The sequence below is a fragment of the Nelumbo lutea genome, chromosome 3 (assembly GCF_056320005.1).
Source record: "Nelumbo lutea isolate HS-2025 chromosome 3, American lotus-T2T, whole genome shotgun sequence".
Taxonomy (NCBI): domain Eukaryota; kingdom Viridiplantae; phylum Streptophyta; class Magnoliopsida; order Proteales; family Nelumbonaceae; genus Nelumbo; species Nelumbo lutea.
The window spans coordinates 52,640,850-52,648,790 of NC_142686.1; the positions used below are offsets into that span (position 1 = coordinate 52,640,850).

General features: G+C 37.1%; 1 pseudogene across 1 annotated transcript; it reads right to left on the reverse strand.

Annotated features, from left to right (window-relative positions):
* Positions 1–896: 896 nt before the first annotated feature.
* Positions 897–6,272, reverse strand: LOC148864974 (cryptochrome-2-like; annotated as a pseudogene). The gene is made up of 4 exons (XR_016109146.1): positions 5,263–6,272; positions 2,961–3,182; positions 1,654–2,728; positions 897–1,170 (listed from the first exon to the last, which is right to left on the reverse strand). The product of XR_016109146.1 is annotated as a cryptochrome-2-like (transcript).
* Positions 6,273–7,941: the final 1,669 nt, after the last annotated feature.

Below are 7,941 nucleotides of genomic sequence, written 5' to 3' on the forward strand. Positions count from 1 at the left end.
AAAATCCAAAAATAACATCCTTGGTTTGATTGAAAATAACTTGCTTGAAACTTGAAACCTATGACTAGTGAAAACATAACATTAAAACCAATTTTACTAATTAACACCATAAATTTTATGTATATATAAGCATGTGTATGTATAAATAAAATAAATCAAATCAGATCATATTAGATCAGATAGGGGTGGTTCCATCAATCCAATTATTAATTGATCGAATTCAAATTTAGATAAACAGATACTGTCACAGCCTTACCTCTGAAACACATGCACACACAATATCATTCCTCTGAAAAAAGTTTGGATATCTTGTAAATTTTATACTCATCATAAAGAACATAATTTTTATTGATAATAAAAAAGATCATAATTGCATAAACAAAGCTAAATATTCATACTTGTTATTACCCTATTGGACAAGATGGAATTCCCAATAAATGTTAGATGTCCATTTTTATAAAAAGAAAACAAGAAATTTGTAAACAACATGCATTAGTCTTCCTCAAGGAGCCTTGCTATCCAATGCATATCCAACAGGGACAGTTCTATCATTTACAAGAACCCATGCAACAGCAGTTATGGGGATACAGAAACCATATAATGGTCTATTGGTACCATATATTGGCACATATCAATAAGAAACTAATCTGGGTCCATATAATAGAATAGCAAAAAATGCCAAAAATCAACAGAATCAGATGATTAACCAGACAATGCAGATTACTTCTAAACCTATCTAATATGGATCTTTTCCAAATTAATACAGGAAACAATATGGTGTAGTCATCTGATCGTGCTGATCCCTGGCCTAACCAATCTATATGATAGGACCCATTTTAGTCATTGAGACACAAACATCCTGTACAAAACTCTTATGCAGGTACTGTAGCCCCAGATCTAAAACTTTTCCTGGATTTAATACACGGTATCCAATATGTAAAGGTAATTAAATGCTCCACTAGCACATTAACCTGCACTTTCCATCCTATAGTACATATGTACATCAACATTTGAAACGTATCATAACTTCAAAATGTAAAGGAGCATAGAGTTCAACATAATACAACTTTTATATTTTATACATATATGCACCCACTAATTCCTTTCTCAAGGATCAATACAGGTTCTTGTGCATATAAGACTAGTTTAGTCAACAACCTCCTGTGCCTCCTGCAGAAAGCAATAATTACAAGTTAAGAGATATTCTATAATAACCTAGAAATGTTTTTTAGTCTAAAGAGAAACTTTGAAGCTCCAGAAGCCAAGTAACTGAATGTCGAACCAACCAAAAACTTGATAAAAAAGTTAGGAATGAATCATAAGTTGTTGGAGAATTTAGCAAAGAGAAAAAAGAAGAAAAAACACAATCTACTTTATCCAACAAATTTTAACATACATGTATATGCCAACTGCACAAGGATGTGGAGCCCAAGCTAGCCATCTAGGACAACTATATACAGAAGGGAGAGAAGTCAAACAAATCAGAAGGTTTTCTGTTTGAACAAGTTGGGAATGTTTTAATTTCAAAATTAAGCAGATTTATTAGAACAGATCAATGGGTTTAAGGGAAAACTAGATTTAGATTTGAAAGCATCAAAAATAATTTTTTGGAAATTTAATTAATGATATACCAAGTAACCAAGTGTAACTCACCATCTTTGCTTGAACACTGCTCCATGTCAAAATTTGCTTGCTGCTGTTTCAGATCAGGTGGTTCATACCAATGCAAAGGATCTCTTTGTGATGAAGAGGAACATGAATGTGGAACAGAGAACTGAATCCCCCTGGTGCTCCTTTTCTTAGCCGAAGAAGATTCAGCAGTAGAGCATACATCATCTTCATCTCTCCTTGAGGTTTCGTATCTGTGGTTGTGATATGGTAGATATTCCTGAACTGGCCTATCATCTTCCCAGTACTTCGATCTCTTCCGATCAGTAGAATCTTTAATGGATACTTTAAATGAAGGCACCTTCTGATCATGAGAAGAAGTGGTACTATATGGAGTTTTTTCTCTTACTACAACCCTTGGAATTGCCAAACTTTCACTAGAAACACAGTTGTCAATGACAACTTCCATTGCCCCATTTGAATTTTTATCCTTTGCAACTGCTTCAGCTTCCCACATAAAAGATAGAGCATCCATCAAGCGCTGTCTTGCTAAATCTATTAGGATTATAGGCTTTGGATAGTTTAATCCTAGCTCCACCCCTGCAGCTCCAAGCACTGTCGCAGGAGCATCCCAAGGATGATGTATCCACTCAGTTGGCATTCTTGCCAGCTCAGGAAGCCAATGCCTCACATATTCACCATTTGGATCAAATTTGAAGCCTTGAACGCAATGACTTCTCATGGGTAAATGGAAAGTTGAAACAGATGTGACGTGAATATTCTCTGAGCCCAATAGCCCTGAGAAAATGGTTCACACTCTCTTCCCCAATAGAGTTTCCTTCTTTCGCCCACAGTATTTGCTTCATCCATATACACTGGTAAACTTTTCTCACACTAACTTCTCCAAAATGTAGATATGGTGACAAAAGTGACGTGGAAGTTCCCTCCACCTTTGCTCTACTTTTTGAGTAGTCTAGCAGATGGTGATCAACAAATTCAATTAGAGCTTTATCTGCATTGCTCCAACCTGGGGACCATGCTCTTCCCAATAAAGCATTGCTAGATTTTTCAGATTCATCTTCAAGACCCAACTCCTCAACTGAACTGCTTTGAACAAATCCTGACAATCAAGAAAAAAGTTCAATATCATGAATAAATTATCCCTCTGTGGTCACGACCACAAGATAAGTCATGACCAGAAGCAAGTGTATCTTCCTAATCAACACTAGGTATTTTTATTAGATAATTGTATTGCGTATTTTCATGTCATGCCATATTTGGAATCAATGCCAAACTGCATTTTCTGAAAAAAGAACCTAAATAGCTTGCATGGCTAAAAGCCTACAACAAACCTGCAGGTGACACTAACTTCCATGGAGGAAGAAGCAAAGCAGGTTCAATTGGCTCAAGTAAGCACCTGCTCCAGAACGCATTGAAGGTTGTAAAAGGGTGCCCCTTGTCATCATTTACCTCCCATGGTTCATACAACAAATCCCCATTAAAGCTTTGAACAGAAATTCCAAAGTTCGTCAGCTTCTCTTTGATGCTATGATCACGGGCAAGTGAAACAGGATCTGAGAAGAGAGAAAACCTTAGTGTTAAAAAGATAATACTAAAACAAAAAAGGCATCCACAAACTGGTTTGTTTAAAAAATCCGGAGAGGAAATGAAAATGTCAAAACTTGCATGCTTATTATCACTAACTAGCTTGTAAGAAAACTTAACGCAAGTACAAGCAACTGGGAAAGATCATTTGTGGGTATTCCAGTAATAGGACAAATAGCTCTGCCAAAAATGCCAACAGGACAATTTTTGCAAATCAGCCAAGGGATCAATTCCAACTTAACTCAAAATAAGACTGTCAACTGAAATACCAATAAAAAGGAGGTTGTCAATCAAATAGTTCAAGTGCAAATTGATTAGAAATGCAGTTGACTATTCAAGACTTCAGTAATCAGGAATATCTCCTTGAGGTCAAAATGAAGATAGCATGAGAAGAGAACATGTTCTATTTATATATATATATATATAATCCCCCAGTAATTTGCAATATGTAATTACCAAAAAGCTCCAGGCAATGTGGAATCAAAGCTAAAAAATAATGACGAATTGACAATAATAAAATAGGAAATCCAAACAGAAAAAAACAAACTATGAGTAAACCTTTAACAATAAAGTTGTAGCCTGAATAATGAAAACCGTAGATTGAACCTTGAATGGGTCAGATTCATGTATCCCTTCTACTTTGACTTTCAACATTATGCACCATCCCTTGACTTCTCCAGATTTCTATAATTTTAATGTTTATCCTTTTAAGTTTTCAGAAAAGCAGATGTATTTGGGTTTAACTGTTGCTCCAAGATTGTATAGTCATGCCACCTTTTCTCAGCAATGAATTTATATTGTTTTATAACAAAAGAAGAAAACTACAAGAAGGCAGTCTTTTAAGAGGACCTCCAGAACCATTTAGGAGGACAACTCTCCCAACAAACCTGACTTGGCAACAACCTTGCTTTGGATTCAACTAGCATTGCAACTTGATTTCATTTCTTACAAATAGAAACAGAATTTTGCCAACAAAATGGTTAGCTATCACTAGATGTCTTTCATGATGACAAGAAACAGGTGGGCACACTCGAACAACCCTTGGCTGCGCTAATCACTGCCTCTGTGTTGCAGTTTATAATGATTTTGTCAAAAATTAGAGCCTTCTTAAAGATGTCCAAACCTATTTTGTGCATAGCAAAGAAAAAACAGGAAAATGAATCATTTATTTTCTTTGTTTGGCAACCACAAGTGTAAGAGATCCCAACAATTTATCCATTCTGCTATCTATCTTGCTACACTACCTTGTTCCTTTTGTATAAACAAAACGATCCTTTCATCTTGTGCTCCACCAAGTCCATTCTTAAAAGATGATCCTCTATTTATTTAAGTGAAAAGTGAAGGCCCGCCTTCCTTTGATGATTGAAGTAAAATTTTTTTCATTATAGAGGCTCCCTAGAAATAGAAGTATATATATTAGCACGCTCCCTTGGCCATCAAGTAGGCAAATAAGAGTATGGAGGCTTGCCAACATTGTAGATCTTTTTCCTTACTTGGGTCAAGTCCTAGATATTTTCTGCAGGGACACCCAGAGGAACATTCAATCTTCGGACTAGTTGGAAAAAAATAGTTATAAATTTGCAAGCTTTTCACACAGGGAACTCTGCTCCTACCATAAAATTTTCTTTCAGGGTGATGCTTGCTTTTGGCCCATTGGAATTTCAACCTTCTACAATGGTTCTTGTTTCAACTTTTTGCCCTTTTAGGGTTTCCCCATTTCACGTTAACAAGGAACTCAATTAACAGAAAAGGAAAAGATAGTTACCAAATTCTGGAATAAGTAAAGTCCAAATATGTTTCTAACATGAAACTAAAAATGTTCTCCATAAGAACGTGCAGAGATTCCTCCAGATGCATTCCTACGAAAATGAAATATTTCAAGCATGCAAAAAAGAACTTAGTCTGCACCATTAGACTCTTTTATGCATCAAATATATCTATTGCAAAAGATTTAACATAGTTGAGTCGGGCCTCGTACTCAATGTATCTCACGTGAAACAATCAAAGACCACATCAGTTACATAGTCAAAGCAAGAATTTAGAGCATACCATAAAGATGGTTATAAACTACTTTTGTTGCTCCTACGGCCTCGATGCACCGCAAAAGAGCAGCAAGAGTGTTCTCAGCTTTGATCAACACAAGTGGGGCCCCAAGAGATCTCAAGGACTGATCGAGGTGGGCAAGAGACTGCTTCAGCCACCACCTTGAAACTCGACCGGGGTAAAATTGCCCTTCTTCCTTGGGGCACCAGATATAGACAGGAAGCACACTCCCTTCCCTAGCAGCCGAAGCTAATGCAGGATTGTCCTCAATCCTGAGATCCCTCCTAAACCAGACGATGGCCTTAGAATCGCTACCCATCTTCACAAATTCACAGTCGGGTCAAGTCATATAGATCCATGTAATGCTTCCGAGAGTCTTTCCGAAGTTATTTTCTAGAACACAAAACTCCGACAAGGGAAATTCCAACCACAATCACCCATTGATCGATCAAACACCAGATTCAAGAAGCACGAAATCAGAGAACCAAGAAAGCTTTTAAAGAAGTAGGTGGTCGGAAGCCCCAAACTTTTATCCTGCAAGATGTCAAAGTTGAAACAGTATTCCTCAAAACTTTTACTTGCTTACCAGAGTGCCCCACGAAGAAAACTTAAGCATACCCCCACCACACTGAAACTGCATACGCTCCAAAAGCAATCCAAATCAAGCATCATAAAAACTTTCCCAACTGCATAACACGAGCAATCAAACTCCCACCTCCAAACCATCAATCAGATAGATAAACATACCAAAAACTGAAAACGCAAAAGATAATCTTCTCTTCCCTTCAGAAACCATCAACTAAAAATCAACAGCAAACAAAAGCCCAAATCAGTTATACAAGAACGAACCAAAATCCAGGTGGGTTTTACGAGTTCAGATTAAGCTCAAGGTAGTTGTTGAAGAGAATCCATGAAGAGAAGATTAAATTTCATGCAACCGTGGAGGTGGGTCTGAGACAGACATGATTCTTCTCACTTATATATATTTAAATTGCCATCAGTCATCTCCAACAATCCATCGAACAGATTTACCTTCATCATATAAAGTCAAAGAATACTGTTGTTATTAGTATTATTAACGCAAGTAATTTGGATTTGGGCCAAATCCTGTGGCACATCTCCAATGAAAGGACAGATACTGCAAAAGGTAAAAATAGGAAGTATTTCCGTCTTTTCACCCCTGCAGCTTTTGACTCGTGATTGAGGTCGCTCATCCAAAACGGAATTTGCTCAAATCAAATCACTCAAGCCTAAAAGAAAGCTAACAAAGTAAAAGAATTCGCAAGAAAGTAAATCAAAGAGAGAGAGAACCTACGGAAGCCAATCCGTAGGGACCAGAACTGTCCACATACAACTTATACAGGGAATTCAACCAAATCAATCAAATAATTTTATATTGTCTTCACTCGTCTGTACTTAAAATATATGCACACATACGCAACCAAAGGATTTGCACTTCAGAGGTCCGTCGGAGTGGGTCTGAACAAGTCTTTTTCACCCATCCATGGGCCATGGCTGTCTGTAACATTCAACTCACCTGGGTTGAGTTGCCTCCGATTCCTGAAGAAATTTCTGTCTTTTCTTCCGTGCCTCCACGTCATGGGTCCACTCTAATTTGCGCCGTACGGGTTGAGAACGTCTCCATTTGCAGCGTAGGTGGAGCCGTGGAGGTGGTGGGGTTTTACTCTGTGCCACGTGATTGTCTGCCACACGGACCCACTCGAATCGCGGAAGAGACGCTAGTTTCGAAAAATATTCTGACACTTACACTCCCAATCCACTAATTTACTGCCACGTACCCAAAGTGAATCTAAACCCACGTGAACGTACTTAAATCATATGAAATCGCACTATCCAGTATCTTCAGAGCACGTTAGCGTCAGTTCTGAACGTCGGTAATTTCTCTTCAATGGCCCGTTCTACAAGTGGGAATGGCAACGGGCCGATCCTCGTCCTCGTCTCCGTCCCCGCTAACGGTGTTATTTCCATCCTCATTTCACAGTATTCCCATTTTTCATGAATTTTTATCATTTTTTATTTTTATTTTATTTAAAAAATAAAAATAAAATAATTAAAATTTATAATTTTATTAAAAAATATTCAATCATATTTTTTAAAATATTAATATATAAATATATCTGGTATATAATGTATGCATATACATATTACATATGTATTAGTGAGTATCCCTTGAGGTGAGAATGGCTCTCCCTGTCCCCACCCTGCCTTTGCTAATAGGACGAAAATTTTTTCATCCTTATGGGGAAAATCATCCCCATCCCCTTCCCGTTCAAGGCGAATCCCTACGGAGATCAAGAAAATGGGGAAAATTGCCATCCCTATATACAAGAATCTTAGTAGTTAATGACTATGGTTAAATCACTTAATTAATTATTAATCCATCTAACTTGTCCTTGTAAGTTAATTACCCTTCTATGCTTTAAACTAAACAACATTCTTACATGCTCTAATGAATGCATCCAACCAAGTACTTAATTTTAGGGTTTAAGGATTTAACATCTGATATGGGACGTATCGGTATCGACCCTATTCAGTATGCATCACAATTATAAGTGTATTCTGTCAGTCGTGAGTATCAGGTCAATACAGGACCTGTATTGTATCGGTCTAATATAATGCAACATGGACCGATACACTTGAGAATTTAATATTTGGTTCTTTTTC